This window comes from Alexandromys fortis, unplaced genomic scaffold, assembly GCF_014885135.2.
Source record: "Alexandromys fortis isolate MF-2015 unplaced genomic scaffold, M_Fortis_MF-2015_v1.1 scaffold_73, whole genome shotgun sequence".
In the NCBI taxonomy this organism is placed as follows: domain Eukaryota; kingdom Metazoa; phylum Chordata; class Mammalia; order Rodentia; family Cricetidae; genus Alexandromys; species Alexandromys fortis.
The window spans coordinates 4,918,315-4,937,456 of NW_026067959.1; the positions used below are offsets into that span (position 1 = coordinate 4,918,315).

The 19,142-nt window shown below is 39.6% G+C and overlaps 1 long non-coding RNA gene across 1 annotated transcript in view; it reads right to left on the reverse strand.

The window, feature by feature from the left end:
• Window positions 1-265: 265 nt before the first annotated feature.
• Window positions 266-19,142, reverse strand: part of LOC126507979 (uncharacterized) — a 49,450-nt gene continuing 30,573 nt past the window's right edge. The window contains exons 2-3 of the long non-coding RNA XR_007593679.1: window positions 1,267-1,357; window positions 266-382 (exon numbers count right to left, since the gene is read on the reverse strand). This is a non-coding gene — a long non-coding RNA (uncharacterized lncRNA). The remainder of the gene's footprint in view (window positions 383-1,266; window positions 1,358-19,142) is intronic.

The following is a 19,142-nucleotide window of genomic DNA, read 5'->3' on the forward strand; positions in this document are numbered from 1 at the left end:
TACAAGAAGAGTGAAAATGAGTTTGCTGAAAGAACTTTCAAACTGAATGCCAGAAAACCATGAAGTCAGTAAGGTCACTACCTGCCTTTTATAAGTATTGGATTGGTCTACCATTTGCTGCCTTTTAGACATAACTGCGTAAAAATCTGGCTATGTCTTACATTATTATGCAGTAGAGCATGGTTTGTAGTCGTTACTTTCTTCATTGATGTGACAAAATACTGAGCCCAAGTGATGTCAGCAAGGAAGGAATTATTTTGTCTCACAGTTTAAAGGGAAGTCACATGGAGAGGAAGTCTATCACAGTGAGGAAGGTTTGGCAGCAAGAGCTTCAGTCTTCCCAGGCATCCTCAGAGGTTTGTCTCCCAGGTGAGCCTAGAACCTGTGAAATTGATAATCTTGTGAAGTTAGCCACCTCATGATCTATGGCAAACAGAACACAAGGAAGCAAACAACTTTTCAAATAAAGCCAGGCAGAGTCAAAGGGTTCAGGAAGGAAACCAGTGAGAGCAACACTGGCCCAGAATGCTCAGTGGGGAAGCCACCCAATTAACCACAACTCCATCTTGCTGTGGGAGCACATTCTGCTCCTTCAGCCAATAGCCTTTCAGATACCAGTCCACTTGGGCGTGGTCTCTTATACTGTAAAAGCAGCTGTAAACAACCAAGTTCTCTTGCTTCTGGTTCCACTTCTGGCTGCTAGACTCTGTTCCTGTATGTGCAGAGGACTGTTATATAGGACAGCGAACTGTAAGTTTTCCCCTTAAATAAATAACCCTTTTATTATTCATAATTCTGAACTGGTGTGGGATTGTTTTGTGACTTCCATCATCACCATCTCATTTCAGATTCTGAGGATGAAATCAAAATTCCAGAGCTTTGCACTCAACCACTATTTTTATCCTCAGAGTTTTCAAAACTCCATAGGAATTATGGTGTGGTCTATCCAGTCTTGGTCTTTCTCCTAAGTGGTAGGCTCCACACTTAACATACTATGGCTGCTCAACACCACATAAAAATAGCCATTTGTGGTGATCATGTCTTTTAGAAACATACTTAATGGGTGGGCATTAGCTTTGCCTAAAACCGTGCAAAAATAAAAATATTACATTTATTTAAATTCAGAGTTTGAGTTACACTGGAAGAATGGACTAGGATCTTTGGCCCACAGTCTTGGAGCATCTGGTTTAGAAACAGCTGTCTAAATCACTTCCTGTCCAGTATTTCTTTCTCCACCTCAGGTCTTTGCCAATACTCATCACTCACCTGATTTTTCAGGTAGATAAATGATGTGATGGGAACTCGCTTTCAGTAGCAGAAGTTGACCTCGTGTCCAAATTCTTCCAATGCCTTTTTCCTATGTATTTTAAAATTAGATGAAAAAGATATTTTTAGAGAAAATCTATTTTTTAGTCTGTTTCCTGGTTTATAGGTACTCAATATATATTCAGTTATTTTAAAATAAAAGAGCATTTCAAAAGTAACTCCCAAAATCTTTAAAAAAAAAAAAAAAGAATGTGGTGCAACACTTAGGATGGAACTCGAAAGTCAGAACATCAAATGGCAATTCTCCCTCTGTTGCTCTACCCCAACCAGGAGGGGGCCTGGTTAAACACAATGATTTAGGTTTGTTTAGGCCGTCAGATATACTATGTGAACACAGGGAATCGCTTTGAAAATTATTGGGGTATTTAAAACTGCTCAGTGAATTACTTTAATCAGATTTCACTACATCTGAGAGAGGCTTGATTTTAGTAAACTCCTAAGTTCTGTGCTTGGCCTCAGCAACCTAAGCGCATGATTAGAGTGGGGAAAGAGCCTCTGGAGATGTCACCTTCCTGCTGAACCATAGCTGCAGGTCCCCTTTTGTCTTCAGATCACATCTGCTCACTGACAGAGACCCAGCCAAAGTTCTTCGCTCCCATGCCAGCTCAGCGAGGGCTATCGGTGTGTTCTCACAGTATGTCTTGGCCTCCAGCACAAGCCGCACTGCTGTCAGCCTTGCAGTCTGTACTGCTAGGAAACTGGCCTGGATTTTATCCTTTTTGTCTAGAGGCTAGGTACCATGCCAGCTCATCATTATAGTGAGAATTCACTCAATGCTATTTACTGAGTGCATGTTTTGTCCCATGCACTGTAGTGATGTGCTTAGCATAGTTTTGTTAGTTACTAATATCCTTGCTGTGATTAAATACCTGACAAGGATGGGCTCAAGAGGAAAAAGGTTTTTCACTTACAGTTCAAGAGTTCAAGCCGTTATGGGGAGGAAGTCATGGTGGCAGGTGCCTGATGCTGCTGGTTACATTGTGGGGAAGCAGAAAGTGGTGGGCACTCGTGCCCATCTACCTTTTTAATTCTCTGGGCACAGCAGCCTAGAATGGAGTTGCCCCATCTTATGGTGCCCTTCCTGACTCAGTGAACCTAATTAAGATAGTCTCTCTCAGGTGTACCTAGAGGTTTGCCTTCTTTGTGGTTCTAGATTCTGTTAAGTTGACCGTCAGTAATTAGCTAGAGGAGTGAGTGCAGAGGAAGCTGATATTCCTGCCCTTGCAGAGGGTCAAAGTTTAGCTCCTAGGACTCATATAGGTAGCTCACAACTTCCCGTAACTCCAGCTCTAGAATATCCAGTCCTCTCTTCTGGTTTCCACAGGTACCCACCTATGTGTACACATGCACATATGTGCACGTGCACACACAAATAAAAATAAAATAAATCTTTTTCAAAAAAGAATATTGATTTTTATAAAATGGAATCAATCTTAAACTCTTGAGATAAATTTTCTTCTTTTTTCTTTTTTCCTTTTATTTTATACTTCTCTCATAAAATATAGTTCAACCACAGCTTCCGTCCCTCTACTCCTCTGAGTACCCCACACTTCCTGTCTCCCCCAGTCCACTGCTCCCCCATTTCCCATCAGAAAAGAGCAAGACTCCCAGTGAAATAAACCAAGCATGGTATAACAAGATACTCTAAGGTGAGTTAAAAACCCTCATATCAAGGCTGGTCAAGACAACTCAATAGGAGGAAAAGGGTCCCAGGAGCAGACAAAAGAGGCAGGGACACCCCCATTCTTTTTTGTTTTGTTTTGATTTTTGTTTTTCCAGAAAGGGTTTCTCTATGTAGCTTTGGTGTCTGTTTTGGAACTCACTCTGTAGACCAGGCTGGCCTTGAACTCACAGAGGTCTGCCTGTCTCTGCCTCCTGAGTGCTGGGATTAAAGACATGTGCCACCATCACCTGGTGACACCCCATTCTTACTGTTAGAAGCCCCACAAACACTACAAGAAAACACCCATAGCATTTATGCAGAACCTAGCACAGACCCATGCAGGTTCCATGATTGCTGCTTCATTCTTTCTGAGCCATATGAGCCCTGCTTAGTTGATTTTGGGGGCCTTGCTCTCCTTGTATCCTCAACCACTTTGTCTCCTACAATCCTTCCTCCCACTCTTCTGAAGGGTTCCCTAAGTTTCACCTAATGTCTAAACTTTGCTTATCATATCATATAATGGCAAGATTTGGTTTTCTATTATTTTGCTGGATTTTTGCTTATATGTACATAGAGAATATTGAGATTTTGTTGTCAGAGTAATACATGTCTTGCAAAATATGGGAAAGGTTTCCTTTTTATGTTCTGGGTCAGCTTGTATAAAATTGATATTCTTTCTTGAATATTTAGTAAAATTTACCAATAAAGAAAAAAGTTATAAATTATTAATTTGATTTATATATTATATAGAACTCTATTTTGGTTACATTTTTGTTGAGAGAATTTGAGGAGTTTTGCCCTTTCATGAGCTCATCACTTTGCCTGCCACGTAAGTTTTATGCTTGTGAAAAGGTAGATGTGGAAGGTAGGTGCTTATTACTCTTGAGATGTCTGCAGAATCTACAATGATGAATTCTTCATCCACGATATTTGTAACTCATCATTTCTGTCCTCTTTCCTTGAAGTATTTTAAAGCTAATGCTCTCCTATCTTCTGGCTCATATGGTTGTTGAAAAGGAGTTAGCTGTGATTCTTGTGTCACTTGACAAAGTAATTTGTTTTTTATTCTAAATGCCTTTAAGGTATTCTCTTCATTTTTGGTTTAATATGTGCCCATTTGTACATGACTTTCCTTTATATACTTTCTTCATAGGTTTCTCCCAGATCCTTGGTTCTGTAGCTTGCTGGCTCCTGCAAAATTGGGAAAATGCTACCTGTTGTTAATAAGTCAAGTTAATATGGTCAGGACACAAGTTTGAATGAGAAAGACAAAAACCTCTCCAGCATAAGTTGTCATCAGTGCTTTTTATCTTGACCATTCTTATAGGTGTAAGATGGAATCTCAGAGTTGTTTTGATTTGCATTTTTCTGATGACTAAGAATGTTGAGCATTTCTTTAAATATCTCTCAGCCATTTTAGACTCCTCTGTTGAGAGTTCTTGTTTAGGTCCATACTCCATTTTTTTTAATTGGGTTATTTCTTCTTTTAATGACCAATTTTCTTGAGTTCTTTGTATATTTTGGAGATCATATCTCTGTCTGATGTAAGATTGGTGAAGATCTTTTCCCATTCTGTAGGCTGTCATTTTGTCTTGTTGACCATGTCCTTTGCTTTACAGAAGCATTTCAGTTTCAGGAGGTCCCATTTATTAATTGTTTCTCTCAGTGTCTGGGCTGCTGAGGTCATATTTAAGAAGTGGTCTCCTGTTCCAATGCACTCAAGTGTGCTTCCCACACTCTCTTCTATGAGGTTTAGTGTGTTTGCTTTATGTTGAGGTCTTTGATCCATTTGGACTTGAGGTTAAAAAGGTTCTTAAAGAAAATAAAATTAAAAATCAAAATGGGCCATGAAAAGATGGAAAATACACAGAAAATCTGGATAGTATGTTATTGTGTTGACCTTGAATTATTTGACTGATGAGGAAGAAACAGTAACTGCTAAAAGATGTTTGATTATTAATACTACTGGATTAATCCAATCTATATATTTTGAATAATGCCTTGACTTTAAAATTTAAGTCAAAAGATATATTACTTTGGAGAAGAGGTTTTACTTTTGTTTCCACAGGAAATGAGTTGCTGTGGATACATTCGGGGTTAATAAAAATAAGGTTTGATGGAGGAAGACACTGAAAAATTTCCAATGGAAACAGATGGCCCAAATGATCTAGTGTTTCGGAGCACCTTTGTTGCAGTTTCCTCTAACTTCGACATGTAAATCAGCCTTAAGACTGGTGAGTGAGATGATCCAGTCTCACAGAATACTTCAGTCAGGACTTGACCATAACCTTAAATATTCTTTGGGTCCCCAGAATATCATCAGTGCCCCCATTCAGTAGGGATTCACCTAGAAAATTACACCAGATTCTCAAAAAAATGGATTATAAATACTTGTCTGTTTAGAGCTTTGGTTGCAAGTTGTTATGCACAATGAATGATCAGGAAAAAAGCTAAACAAAGGAAAAATAGACTCAGTGTCTTGTTTTGAAAAGAAAAAAAAGGGGAACTGCTGTGGGATAATGCTTTTGTATACTGTAAAGATTTGTCACTCATATTGGTTTAATAAAATGCTGATTGGCCAGTAGCCAGACAGGAAGTATAGGTGGGGTAACCAGACTAAGAGAATTCTGGGAAGAAGAAATGCAGAGACACAGTCACTAGTCAGATGCAGAGAAAATAAGATGAGAATGCCTTACTGAGAAAAGAAATGTACCAAGCCACGTGGCAAAACATAGACAAGAATTATAGGTTAATTTAAATTGTAAGAACTTGTTAATAATAAGCCTGAGTTAATAGGCCAAACAGTTTATAATTAATATAATCCTCCAAAGTGCTTCTTTGGGACTGAACAACTAAAGGACTGGGTGGGAGAGAAACTTCCATCTACACTATACCATAGATGCAAACTTAGAGATAGATAGTGTATCTGTCTCTAACTACATTTGGGGTTATGACCTTGGCATATGAATTGGAGGTCAGGTATGTGTAAATGGATACTGCTCGTTCATTTTTTGGCCAACCAGACCCAAATAATCACACAGAAACTTTATTAACTACAACAGTGATTGTTCTATTAGATCAGGCTTCTTATAAACTAACTCTTACATCTTAAATTAACCTATTTCTATTAATCTATGTATCACCATGTATTTGTGGCCTACTGGTATGTTTTGGTTGCATCTTCATCCTTCAGCAGCTACATGGCATCTCCCTGACTCTGCCTGCTCTCTTTATCTATTTCTGTTCGAATTTCCTGCCTGACTTTTTTATTCATCAACCAATAAAAGCAACACATATACAGAAGGACATCCCACATCAGGTATGAATGTATCTGCAACAGAGATGTTGAGAAGGCTTTTTGAAGAGATGCTATCTGCAAAGCTGGGGCTGAGCGAAGTAGCCTGGTGGAGAATAAGGAAGATATGTGAGACTCTTTCACATATTGGACTTTGGGGTTATCAGTAGTAAAGAAAGTCAATAAACCCAGCTCTTTATTTCTTTATCGATGGTAAGAAGTTTGGTTTGCAATCCGATCCATCATTTTCAGGTATGTAGCGAAACAAGCATTCAGGCAGTGCTGGAAACTTTACAAGGAAACTGATGAGAATTGAAGTCTTGCTTCCAATCCAAAGCTAACAGTCCTCACAGAAACTGGTTCCCTTGTTCTGCGCAGGGTAAATTCTTGGGATGTCTTATTAAGTGGTTATATGCCTGCACCATTAACGGTGACTTAAGAACGTTTCCCAAAGTTACTCTGAAGGGAACTATCCTCAGAATGTTTTAAAAATCTCCTTCACTGACACACATGGAGATTCTTAATCTCAGTCATTCTAAGTCAACTGAAAAACTGTTTGAGAACGCGTGTAGGCAGAATCTTTGTATGGGCTGCCAGTTGCAGCTTTCCACTGTAGCTTTCCGCTGTTTACCTAAGTCACAGCAGCAGACAGGTTATAGTTGAGACGTGTTCCCAGGCAGGAATGGGGAGTGTAAAGCGCTGAAATCCTTCCACATGCACCAACCACACCCCGTTTTCATTATCTCCAAGCTGGGAGGTGAACCGGGAGGACTACTAAACACAATAGGCATGCTTCTCGCTTGATTCACTCTTTCCCACCTCAGACAGTCACTATCACATGTATCAGAGAGCACTCTGCCCAGTACAGACCCAACAGTCTCTCCCCTTTCCCCACAGTCCTCAGGGACTGATATCTGCCTCGTTAGCTCTGTGCCTTCTTCCAGGGCCCATGGGAGCATTCATTCTAGCCCTCACTGGATCGAGACCTCTATTTTGAAAACATCTTAAATTTTATCAAAGTACACAGCTGTCTGTTGAAAGGCACACAGAGAGGACACACATTGCATATCTGGCTGCCAAAGCACATGCTCCGTTCTCGTCTGATAGGTCCTCCGTGACACACTTCCCCTGTGTGCAGCACTGCTGGGTGGTTTTCAGAAGCAATGGCCAAGGGAATCTGACAGTTAACTTTTTTGACATTGTAGTCTATGCTGACCATAATTCTACATATGAAAACTAGCACGGGACTAACTAAACGTGTAGCTTACCTACTTTTCTGTGGTGTGGCTTGTACACATAGCTTAATTTTCCTCAACTGAGCAAAATTACAAAAGGAATCCTTAAAAATTCCTATGAAAATCTATGTGATTGTAACTATTGCAATAATAGGAAAGAAAAATTATATATTTCTCATCATACGATATGTAAAAATGTCTGTAGATGCTGGGTGGTAGTGGTACATGCCTTTAAACCCAGAAGCAGATGCATCTCTGTGAGTTCGAGACCAACCTGGTCTACAGAGTGAGTTCCAGGACAGCCAAAGCTATGCAGAGAAATCCAATCTTGGAAAACAAAAACAAAGAACCAAAAGACCCCAAAAGTCTATAAATACACAGAAGAATTTTTATAATTATAATTTTAAGCATGTATATTAAAAGTACACATGCTGTTATTCTCACTCAGTTTCTTTTTAGTGAGCTGCAATTTCTGACTATTAAAATCATTAAGAATTGTTTAGGCAATATATAGTGCGCTTTCAATGACGGTTGCTTAAGTAAACTATCTGCTTGTTGTAAATGTTTTCAGCAAAACCTGCTAATCCTCCATATTTGCTCCAACGATTCACTTTGAGATCATTTTCTTTACAGTATGTGCTAATAACTTTTCCCCCTTACAATAATTCCAGGCTTACTTTAATATGGGTGGTATGTGTCTATGGACAGAGATACCTTCTAAGATGCACGCTAGCTCGATGAACTCTTTCTAAAAAGAATCTTCAATGTAAATAAACAGCCACAAAACAGATGCAGAGAAAAGAGTGTCATTGCTGACTTGTTCCAATGTATTAGTCTGAGTAGCTTAATGCTTAAACATCAAATCTAGAAGACGAACATGTAAGAATTTGAAAATTGAACCAATGATTCTTCACATGATTCAGGGGGAATGGTACCTTAGCAGCTTCCACCTATACCATGCAGAATACAAGAGCAGGTAAACCAAGATCAGATAAAAATGATCATAGCCTTTAAATTTGCTTAGATACCAAGTATGGTGATCTGAGCTCTAGACACTCCATGGAAAAGACTGGTGAGTTCATGTTTCATAATTCAAATTATTTTCCTAGATCTCCCACTAGCATAACATTAGTTTTTAAAAACATGAAAGTCAGAAACTGGAGGAGATATTAGTAATACAATAGTGATGACATATATATCTGTATCTCTGAATTCTGCAATAATTAATTAAAATACATAAGCATCTGGAAACCAGTTTAGTTCTCATTTATCTCTTGTCTATTACATGGCTAATGAATTGTTGTTGTTGTTTTTCCTAAGAAGGAGGATTATTATTAGAATTTATAAAGCGAACTATAAGTTCCCTTGTGGAAATATTGCTAGCTGGTCCTGGTAGCTTGTTCTGAACATTTACTGCCACCCAATGGAGAGGTGCCCAAATGACACCAGCGTTCAGGGTCACACTACACATTCTTGCCCAGAGGTTCTGTCAAAGTGTAAGTGTGGGGGCTACAGTCCAGCTGGGATGGTGTGCTCTAGGTCTTGAGGTAGAGAAGAACCCTATCTAAAACACACTTCTTCTGTAAATCCTAACCAGAGAGCTACAGTCCAAATGTCACCTAAGGTGACTGATAAAATTGCCTGTGAATGGCTGACGTGACACCAAGCAGCAACTGATCATTTCACAGAAACTCTTCAGGACAAGGTAAAGCTGTCCTTACCAGGTCATGGTAAAATTGTGTCCTGACAAAGTGAATCTGGGAGAAAACAAACCATAAACCAACCAACAAACAAAAAACAAAACAAAACCCCACTGGAACAAAGCCTGGATTACCTCATCGGTGCTCTCGAATTTTCAGCTCTAGTTTCCTTTCCAAGGATGATACGTGAAGGTCAAGGTTGCTTGAAAGTCCAATTGACTAGGATGCTCCACAAGGTCCCTTCATGACAGAAGCAGTTTAGAAGGAAAGAGAATACCTCCTCTTAATGTTTCTTAAAATCCCTCATAAGAGAGATCTAGTATTCAAGGTGTGGAAGGGTCCTGGTGCTTCTGAATCTTCGTTCACAGCTTGAGATTGCTAGAATCTTGTTCTACAACAAGCTTTCAATGAAAAAAGAAAGGCCCTTCTGCCAGAGGCATGCTCTGCGTAGAAAATTCATGATTTAGAAAAACAAAAGGTGAATAGCTAATTGAGCAAAATCCTGCTATGGAGGCCTCTTTTGTTCAAAGCATCATTTCATGTTCATAAAGCAACAGAGGGTTCCAAGTGCTGGGTGGGACCCACACACCCAGGAACCAGAGATCTCTACATGTTTTAACTATATCTTTCTGAATTTCACAATTTTACCATCTTAACACATAGCTCTCCAAAGGGAATGAGTACGTAATATATATCATGCGACAATTCCAGTTATAATGCATGACAGGCCGGGTTAAACTGGTGGAATAAAAATGCCATGGTAATTTGTTTACCAAGCATCTGTGAGCTGATAGTATGTGTGGTATTAAGGAAAAAGTTAAGTAAAAGCACAGAATGTTCACCTACCCAAGAAGAAATACTATTACTGTTGGACCAGCATCTACGGTCTTGAGGTCAAAGATAGGAATTACAGCCAGGTGGTGGTGGCTCATGCCTTTGATTCCAGCACTTGGGAGCTAGAGGCAGACAGATCTCTATGAGTTCGAGGCCAGCCTGGTCTACAAAATGAGTTCCAGGACAGGCTCCAAAGCTATACAGAGAACCCCATCTCGAGAAACAAAAAAGAAAAAAAGAAAAACAGAAGTTACTTCGGATTATGAATTCCATCTTATTATATGCAAGAGTAATGGGCCATTACATTATCTGCTCACCACGTGACCTCATACCTTGTTGCCATAATGAGAACCCAGCCTCCTGTGCTGAAAAAGAACTCTTAAAATGGTAACAAAAATGGTGACAAGGGCAGTGTCTTTTTTGATAGAGAGAAGACTAGGTTAACAGTAATAAAACACCCCAGTAAAAAGTCATAAAAAATTCTACACATGTAAGATATACAGCGAACTCTGTTAACAAATTAAACACAAGAGGATGCAATTTCTCTGCTGGACCCTTATGAACAAATTTGCTTCTAATGAAGTGGCTAGAGCATGACAGGGGACTCGCGATGCTTGTCAGGTCAAGAAGCTCATCAGGACAAGAAGCTCTTCCAGGCCCCACTTGGAATTCACAGTGATGGGGAGTAAGTGGAGAAGGGAGTGAACATTTCAGTCTTGCCCAAGTCACAGAAGGATCTCTCCTGTCCCCTGTTTGTCTTACACTTGACTGAATTCTCCAAGCGACTCCCTTTGAGTCATTCTCGTCTCTAATTCTAACGAGCTTCGCAGGGTTGCAGTTATTAATCCTAATTCTGCATTAAAAGCTTTCAAACAACTTGGGAGTTGAAAAACCTCCCCAAAGGCACAAGCATCTTCCAGGGAGTAATTTGTGTCTAGGAAGTCACTGATTTGAATCTGTGTGGGGCTCACTTTATAGACATAAGTTGAGTGGACTAATAAATATCTTCATAGACTATTCGTATTATGCATGTTTAGTCCCAGGTCTGGGGCTGAGTTTAATTTGCCTATTTTTATTCTGTTATCTACAACATTGTCACCCATCATTAATAACTATAGCTGCATATTGTTTGTAGAGCCTTCTGTCATCTTTTGAGTTTTCTAACCCCTTTGAAGGGAGATATTTTGTTTTCACTTGTCAAAATTTATTTCTGCTCTTCGCTTCTCCAGTGGAGTGAGAAAACAAAGTGTTCTGTGGGAGAGGACAGAGTCTGTCCTGTGACCTCATCTGGACCCTCTAATTTGAATAGTATACAATAAAAGTTGATTGCTTGGGATGATAAAGAAGTGGGGCTTAGAATAATGATTTTGTGATAAATCAGTGCTTTATGAAGGGGGGGGGCAAATCCCAGAAGTAGTTAAGAATGGGATGGCTGTGGTTCAAAAAGCATGTGGTATTTCACCCATACTTAAGAACACAAAGAAAGCATTTTGAGCATCTGAGATGTCTCTAGATCTCCCCCTCATCATTGACTCCCCCATGTCCACTCACAGAAATCACCTGCTTTTTTTTTTGACTTTGAAGGGTTTTCTGTATCTTTAAGACCATGCACTGTTTCTTGTTTGTCTGTTCTTTCCCATGGTCATTGCCCAATGACACCAGGGCCAGCCAACTTCCATCCGCAAGGATCTGAGTTTGCCCACAGCTATGTCTCCCAACTGTCCTTGATTTCTGTTCTCTTCTGTTCTGTGTCCTCAGCTGCAGCCTGTCCCTGGAACCATTCCCAGTTTTAGGAAATAGTTGGGAGAAGTTTACCCACAATACAGGAGGACTGGGAGAAACATTTCTCCAGCTCTTTCTAACTCTTTGGACCTGCGCAGGGTAGCGGGAGGACTCAACATCTGGCAATGCCTTTCTACTGGTCCTTGAAACTTCGACAACAAGATTCCACCGAGTAGAGAACCCTTTTCTAGAGAAGGGCATGGAGGTGCCAGGAAGTTAAATTGCATGCCCACAAGGATACAATCCATACGGCTCAGAGTCAAGACTGAAATCCAGCCTGGGCCCCAGAATCCTGCTCTTTGATCTTTGCCAGGGCATTGCATTGTAGACATTTAATGCTTACCCAGTAGAAGACAAATGAAGTGAAATCAGAATGGCTAATCATTTTTGTTTTACCTAACATAAGTAAACTAAGTGCCTTGTTAATCTATTGTAGATAGTATTTTTAAAAATAGCTAGATGTAAGGAATTGGTCTACGTACTTTATCTCACAAATATGTTGTAAAGTTAGGTACTATGCCAGGCAATGTTGGTGCACACCTTTAATCCCAGCACTCAGGAGGCAGAGGTAAGTGAATCTCTATGAGTTCGACTTCAGCCTGGTCTACAGAGCTAGTTTTAGGAGAGCCAAGCTATCAAAGAAACCTTGTCTGAAACAAACAAAAAACAAACAGCTAGGTATTATTATTATTATTATTATTATTATTATTATTGTTATTATTATTGCATTAAAAAAAAGAAAACAGAGGCACAGAATTGTTAAGAAACTTACTCAGATTCAGAGATCTGGGAGAAGCCATTTGAACAAAATGCCTTGTACCCATTGGACTTTGGTTTTAGTTGAGTATTATTTCTACTGTTGGAGCATTCTAAAGTTTGCATTGTGGAAGGAATTGTTTGTGCACTATTCAATAAGCTTTCTTAAAATCAGCTTTGAGATGAAGAATATTACCTATTTTTTTCAAAGCTGAAGAAATAAAAAATGACCTCAAAAAACTTTCAGGATGACTTGAGAGAGTATTAATAAACCAAAGACAAAAAGAAAAAGAAAAACTTCCTCATTCTCCTGGCAAGCCCATTCATCTTAGGTTTCTCTTGAAGTATTTGAATCATTGGAAGAAAGATATTTATTGGACTGAATTCTGACTATTGGTCATAGTTATATTCATGGTGTTAGCGTTTTTTTTTTATCTTCTCTTTGAAGGATTCTGAAAACCATTTTAATGTTTTGCCTTTTCATTGCTCACAAGTTGACTGTCATAGGCAGACCATCAAAATGTCTGTCAGCAGCCACCTACTTCATCTTCCTGGAGTACAAAAATGTTTCTACCCTGACTGGTTTCCACTAACCCGAGGCTATCTGGTAGACCTGGACAGTGCAATCCTGCTGGCTCTCCTGGAAGTGCCACAGGCTCTTTCTGTGGTCTGATGAGAGGAGCTCATGTGATTCTTGACCTGCTGGACTCAATTGTCTTGTCCGCTCCTCAGCTCTGCCCTCTGGCTTGCATGCTCTTTGTCCATATGTAAAGGCCGAGTTCTGCTCTCAAAAAAAAAAAAAAAAAAAAAAAAAAAAAAAAAAAAGGCACATCCTGGCTGGGAATGAACGCTTCCGAGATTTTTGTTCCTTGCTCATTCCCCCACCCCTTCTGCCTTCAGGCCAGATTCTTGGATCATTTCCCCACTTCATATTATAATTCCCAATTGTATCGGTGTTCATATTTCCAAGTTGAACCTCATTTTCTGTTTTTATGCCATATTTCTAGTCTCACTTTTCCATGGTGCATTGTATTTTCTATTGTTGTAATTTCTAAACATCTGCCAACTTGATACATTTATCATACTAGCAGGGGATACTGTTTACCCCTCACCCTTTACCAGAAATGGAATGAAGATATTAAATTAACCTGGTTCCACTCCAATACCGTGGAGACCTTACTGGACACCTTCCCTGCTCCAGGGATAGCCATTTATCACTGCTTTTGGAGGTCATATCTTGGCTTGTTTGGGGCCTATGTGACAGGGCTTCCATAAGAATAAATCTACTTCAAGGGAGATTTTTTTGTGTGTGTGTATTGCAATGTATTAGCTGTGATATTAAAGGTCGGCCCTCTTAGGTCTACTGAATTCTTTCCTTCACACTAATTTTGGTAATTCATTCAAAAAAGGGATTAAGTGTGCCTGGCATTATGCACACACTGTATTTTGTTTAGTGTTCCATTATCCCAGATGTTCAGAATAAGCAGCTGTGGGCATTTTTCAGGAGGAAAATAAACTATTCCCAGGCACCCCATTACGTTCATAAATTCTCGAACTGGCGGGTGACTATAAAATATATGTTTTTGCATGTGCACACACATATCGTCATATGTCACTTAAGTAAAAGGATACATTCTAAGAAATGTGTCATTAATAAATTTAGCCATGGCGGGAACAGTAACTAAGATGGTTTCCATGTCTCTAGGCAATGTTATCTCACTGGACCAGCATATATGCAATCCGTTATTGAGAAAAATGCCACATACAATGTGTGTTCATACTTGTGCTATGCCAGAAACATAGTGATTTGTCAAACCGAGGTAACTATAGGTCAGGAGGCCCTGCATATCATGTCTGGGGATGGACTTCTAATCTAGGCTGATTCCCTGTCTATATAGCTGTTGATCCTATTGGAAACAGCTAATCTTGCAGAGTCTCGTACATGAAGTCCCTAGATGAGTCAAAACTGTTTCTAAAACGCATCATCTAGCATCTGGTTCAAGTATTTTATTTTAATCTTTTTTAAAAAAATTAATATGTAAACATTGTTTTGAGATCGACCCAATAAACTCATGTGTTACCTGGTTCTGTGTCTTCTTTGAAGTAATAGATTGGGGGGAATCAGGCTTCCTTTGTACAGTGAACATTTTATCCCAGAATCAAACCACACATTGGGAAGAAGAGGATAGGGCTGTGAAAAACATTGAGGAAGTAGAGCTTCATCACTAAGCCTGGACTGCAAGGTTCACCATTAAACTTGCTACTAATCCTTAGTCACTACTCATTTCTGAGAGTAAAGCAGAAACTTCCTTGTCTCTGCACGGCTCCTGCTGTAGAGATTCATAGAATTGGAGATGTGGGGGGATATGTGAAAGCCAGTTTGTGAAGCCTCCCAATTTAGAAGGTCTCCCTTAACTCCCAGGGCAGGACTGTCCTCTGTATGGAAGGGAGATAGAGGCAAGAGTTCACAGTGCTGATGTGGTCCTTACCCTCCAGTTCTGCATGCAGTGGGCACTGGGGACCTGCCTTACAGTGTGCAGTAAGCACAAGGCACAGAGGAAAATCCAGAGACCTCCATCCCTCGAGGAGGGGAGAAAAATGGCAAGGCCAAGCCAAGTCTCTTTTCCCGCTTCTCTTTCCAATCCACAGCAGGGGATTTGGTCCCCTGTCTCGGTCCTTTGTCCTAGGGTTTTCATCAGGTCTTAATTCACAATTTAGTAGGAAGACTAATGTCCATGACCTCCCATCTTGGTACTTTTCTTCGAGTTAGAATTCAGTGAAAGCAGAGAGGAACAATATGGAAAACTTGGGGGTCACGCCTGGCCCCAAAGCACAAAGAAGTTGCCAAGTGGTTTATTCACACAGTCACCAAAGAGAAGTATTCCCAGTATTCAAACAAAGGCGTGGCATTTGAAAACCATTTCCCTGGGCAAATTACAACCATTTCTATTACCAATGAAATACTCTGTCCCTTAATTAAGACGTCTGCAATTCACAAAGTAATAAGACATCAAATTTTGCAAAAATGATATAAAGCCTATGCAATCACGAGACTCTAACAATGTTTCCAGAAGCAGCTGAGTACACTCATAAGGGTATTTATGTTATAGGAATAGTAATGGAAGGATACTCGCTGCGGCACAGGGTTCGACTTGGGCTTGTCAACATTTGAATGTCTTTTCCTTACTTCTTACACTCTCTGTATATGCTTTTCATAGCCTCTCAACAAAAACACATCTTCGCCATGGAAAAAGGCAAAACTAACATCATGGGGAGCTACATTCCCAGTGTCTGTGGAACCATCGGGCTCGCAGTTACGAGATCCTCCTCTTCCTCTCCATCCCATTTCCTGAACTCACATTCTCTGGTTCCTTTTCAGCACCGATCTGTTGGAATTCTCTCTTCAACAACCTTATGTTATTTCATTGGCCTTAGATCTATGGCCCTGGAGTCAGTTGAACATGTATTCTTTGATATACTTTCTAATTTTCAAACACTCTGGAATGTCTTTCTGTGCTCTACATTACATTCTATTCCATTTCTCTGCTCTCACTGATGGTACCTACGTTCTTTTCCTTCCTTTGGGGCCTTACAAGCTTACCAGCTCCACTATTCTGTCCACCCAGGATCCTTTCATCTGGAAATAGAGGATCCATTAGGTGTCAACACTGTCCTCAGAGATGGAGATTCAATTGCAGATGTGACGCAGCATCCTCAGAGAACTCTGCTTGCTGAGGTTAAAGATGGAATCCAGGGGAGGAATACAAGAGATACCCGACCTAAGCTCGGTGAGTCTCCCTTGAAAGAGAGGCTGGTTATTTTAAACACAGAATACAGGTGAACAAGGGCACAAATGCATGGGACTGAAGGCACAATGTGCATAGGGACCTGTGGGTGGTCTGGTGCTGTCATCCAACAAGGCCTGGGACAAACAGGAAGCTGCTGAGTTTCTCTAATCTGCTAAGGATATGGCCTGAGTCCTGGCCTTGCCAAATTCTCACGGTAAAGTCCTTGCCGCCCACGTGACTGTTTTGAAATGGAGCCTGTAAGAACAGAAGTAAAAGTCAATGATGTCGTAAGGATGGGGTCTTGGTGCTTCAGGGCTGGCTTTCTAGGAGAATACATGACCACGAGTACATGTTCTTCTCCACCCACACAGAGATACACAAGGTGCCTTTGCTGAAAGCCAAGAAGAGAAGGATTAGCAGAATTCTACCGCTGTTTCTAAGGCCCATGGTCTGTGCTATTTTGTGAGGCCACCCAAGCTAATAGTAGAGCCTTGAGACTGCAAACTGTAATGTCTCCATGCAGAAGAACTTGTAATTCATGGCAAAAAAAATTTTGGTTATCACAAAAGGTCTTGCTGGCATTTACTGGATTGGGTCCAAGGAATCAGGGTGTCTTTGTCTACACCAAGTGTCAGAGTGTAGAGAAGAAATGTCCCAGATCTGCCAGGCACATGTGTAGGTGAAGCATCTAATTATCATTATCTGGGTTTAGAAAAAAAATCTTTATTTCACTTACAAATGTAAAGTGTTTTTAGGTAGTTTAATATAGACTTGCGTTTTCAGAAATATTATAACTGTTTAAACTGAGGGAAAAAGATGTGATTTAAATGTTATTTTGGTAGGAAAGCCCACTGCTTAAAGGAAACAAGTGCAGAATGTCTTCTGTAAGATTAATATGTTAGTTTTAATATTTAAAACATATTGTGCAATATTGTGTGTGTGTGTGTGTGCACATGCATACATTGACATGTATGTAGAGGCCAGAGGACAACTTGTAGTCTCTCCTTCCTCTATGTGGTTCCCAGAGATGGACGCTATGTTGTCAGTTTTGGCAGCAAACGCCTTTACCCATTTAGTCATCTCATTGGTTCTTGTCCACAGTTTTTAATTGTGACAAAATATACATAGTATAAAACGTACCACCCTAACCATTTTGAAGCTCAGTGGTATTAAATAGTTGTTAAGTTGGGGCAACCATCTTACTGTTAATCTCTGAAACTATTTCCATCTTATACCAGTAAAACTATGCCCACTAAACACCAAACTCCCCTGCCCCTGGTTCCACCATTCTATCTGCCTTTATGAGTCTCGCTGTTCTACTTCATATAAATGCAATCGTGTAGTATTGCTTTTTTTACTTAACACAATGTTATCAAGGTTCTCTCATGTTTTGTAAATATTCCATAATTTCCTTCTTTTATTTAGATTAATATCTTGCTACATATGAATTTCATTTTTGTTTTTCAATTTACTTGTGGATGAACGTTTGGGTTGTCTCCATGTGGACAATGATGCTGTGATCGTAGATGAATATGATGGTTCATGTTGTTGCCTTTTTGAGAATCTAGAGTCACTTGAAAGACAAACCATCAGGAAGATTTGTGAGGGGACATTTGAGCTCTGGGCAAGCCTGTGAGGCTTGCAACATTTGTGTTAACTTGGAGAAGTCTGTCCATTTGTTATCTAGTGTTTATGTTGTTGAGTTTCAGGATTTAATATACTAACAGTAAATTATGTATTGTACATTATTAAATAAATGGTTTACAAATATTTGCTGTTATGCTATTGAGTTGTACTTTTGTCTGTTGATAATTGACTGTCTTCTGGAACATACAAAACTTTACTTTTTATGAAGTACAATTGGTATTTTTTTATTTCATAGCTATGCCTTCCTGTCATAATCCAAGATCATTATCAAGTGCCCTTTAGCCTTTCCTTGTTTTACTCAAGGACGTTTATAGTTTTAGGGAATCTGATTAAATTTAGTTAATTTTTGTTTATATATTAGGGGCACAACTTTTGGCAGGTTAATTCTTTTTACATATCCAGCATTATCCTTTCCAAGTAAATATTCAATTTTCCCAGATGATGATGATTATTATTATTATTATTATTTTGGTTCTTCAAGACAGGGTTTCTCTGTGGCTTTGGAGCCTGTCCTGGAACTAGCTCTTGTAGACCAGGCTGGTCTCGAACTCACAGAGATCCGCCTGCCTCTGCCTCCCGAGTGCTGGGATTAAAGACGTGCGCCACCACCGCCCGGCCTTTCCCAGATTATTGAAAACACCCTTTTCTTTATTGAACGGTCTTATAAAGAACCATTTGAACTTGTGAGTTAATATCTAGGCTTTTTATTATATTTGCCATATTTCTCTATATACCAGTAATACACAAATTTTCATCACTTTTTATTTGGTTTTGAAGTTAGGTCCTCTGTTTTGATCTTTTTCAAGATTAGTTTTGCTATTGGGAGTCTCCTGGAATTTTTCTATCACCTGCACACCCACCCATAAAAGAATCACTGGAATTTTGATAGGGATTTCACTGACTATACATTGCTTGGAGTAGTACCTACATACAAGCAATATTAAGCCTTCTTATCCATGAACATGGGATATGTTTACAATCATTCATCTTCTTTAATCATTTTTTAGTAGTGTTTTACAGTTTTCATTGTGCAAGCCTTTGTCTCACTGCTAATGTTACCTTCTGAATATTTTATTATTTTGATGCTTTTTGAAACAGAAATTTCACTTATTTATA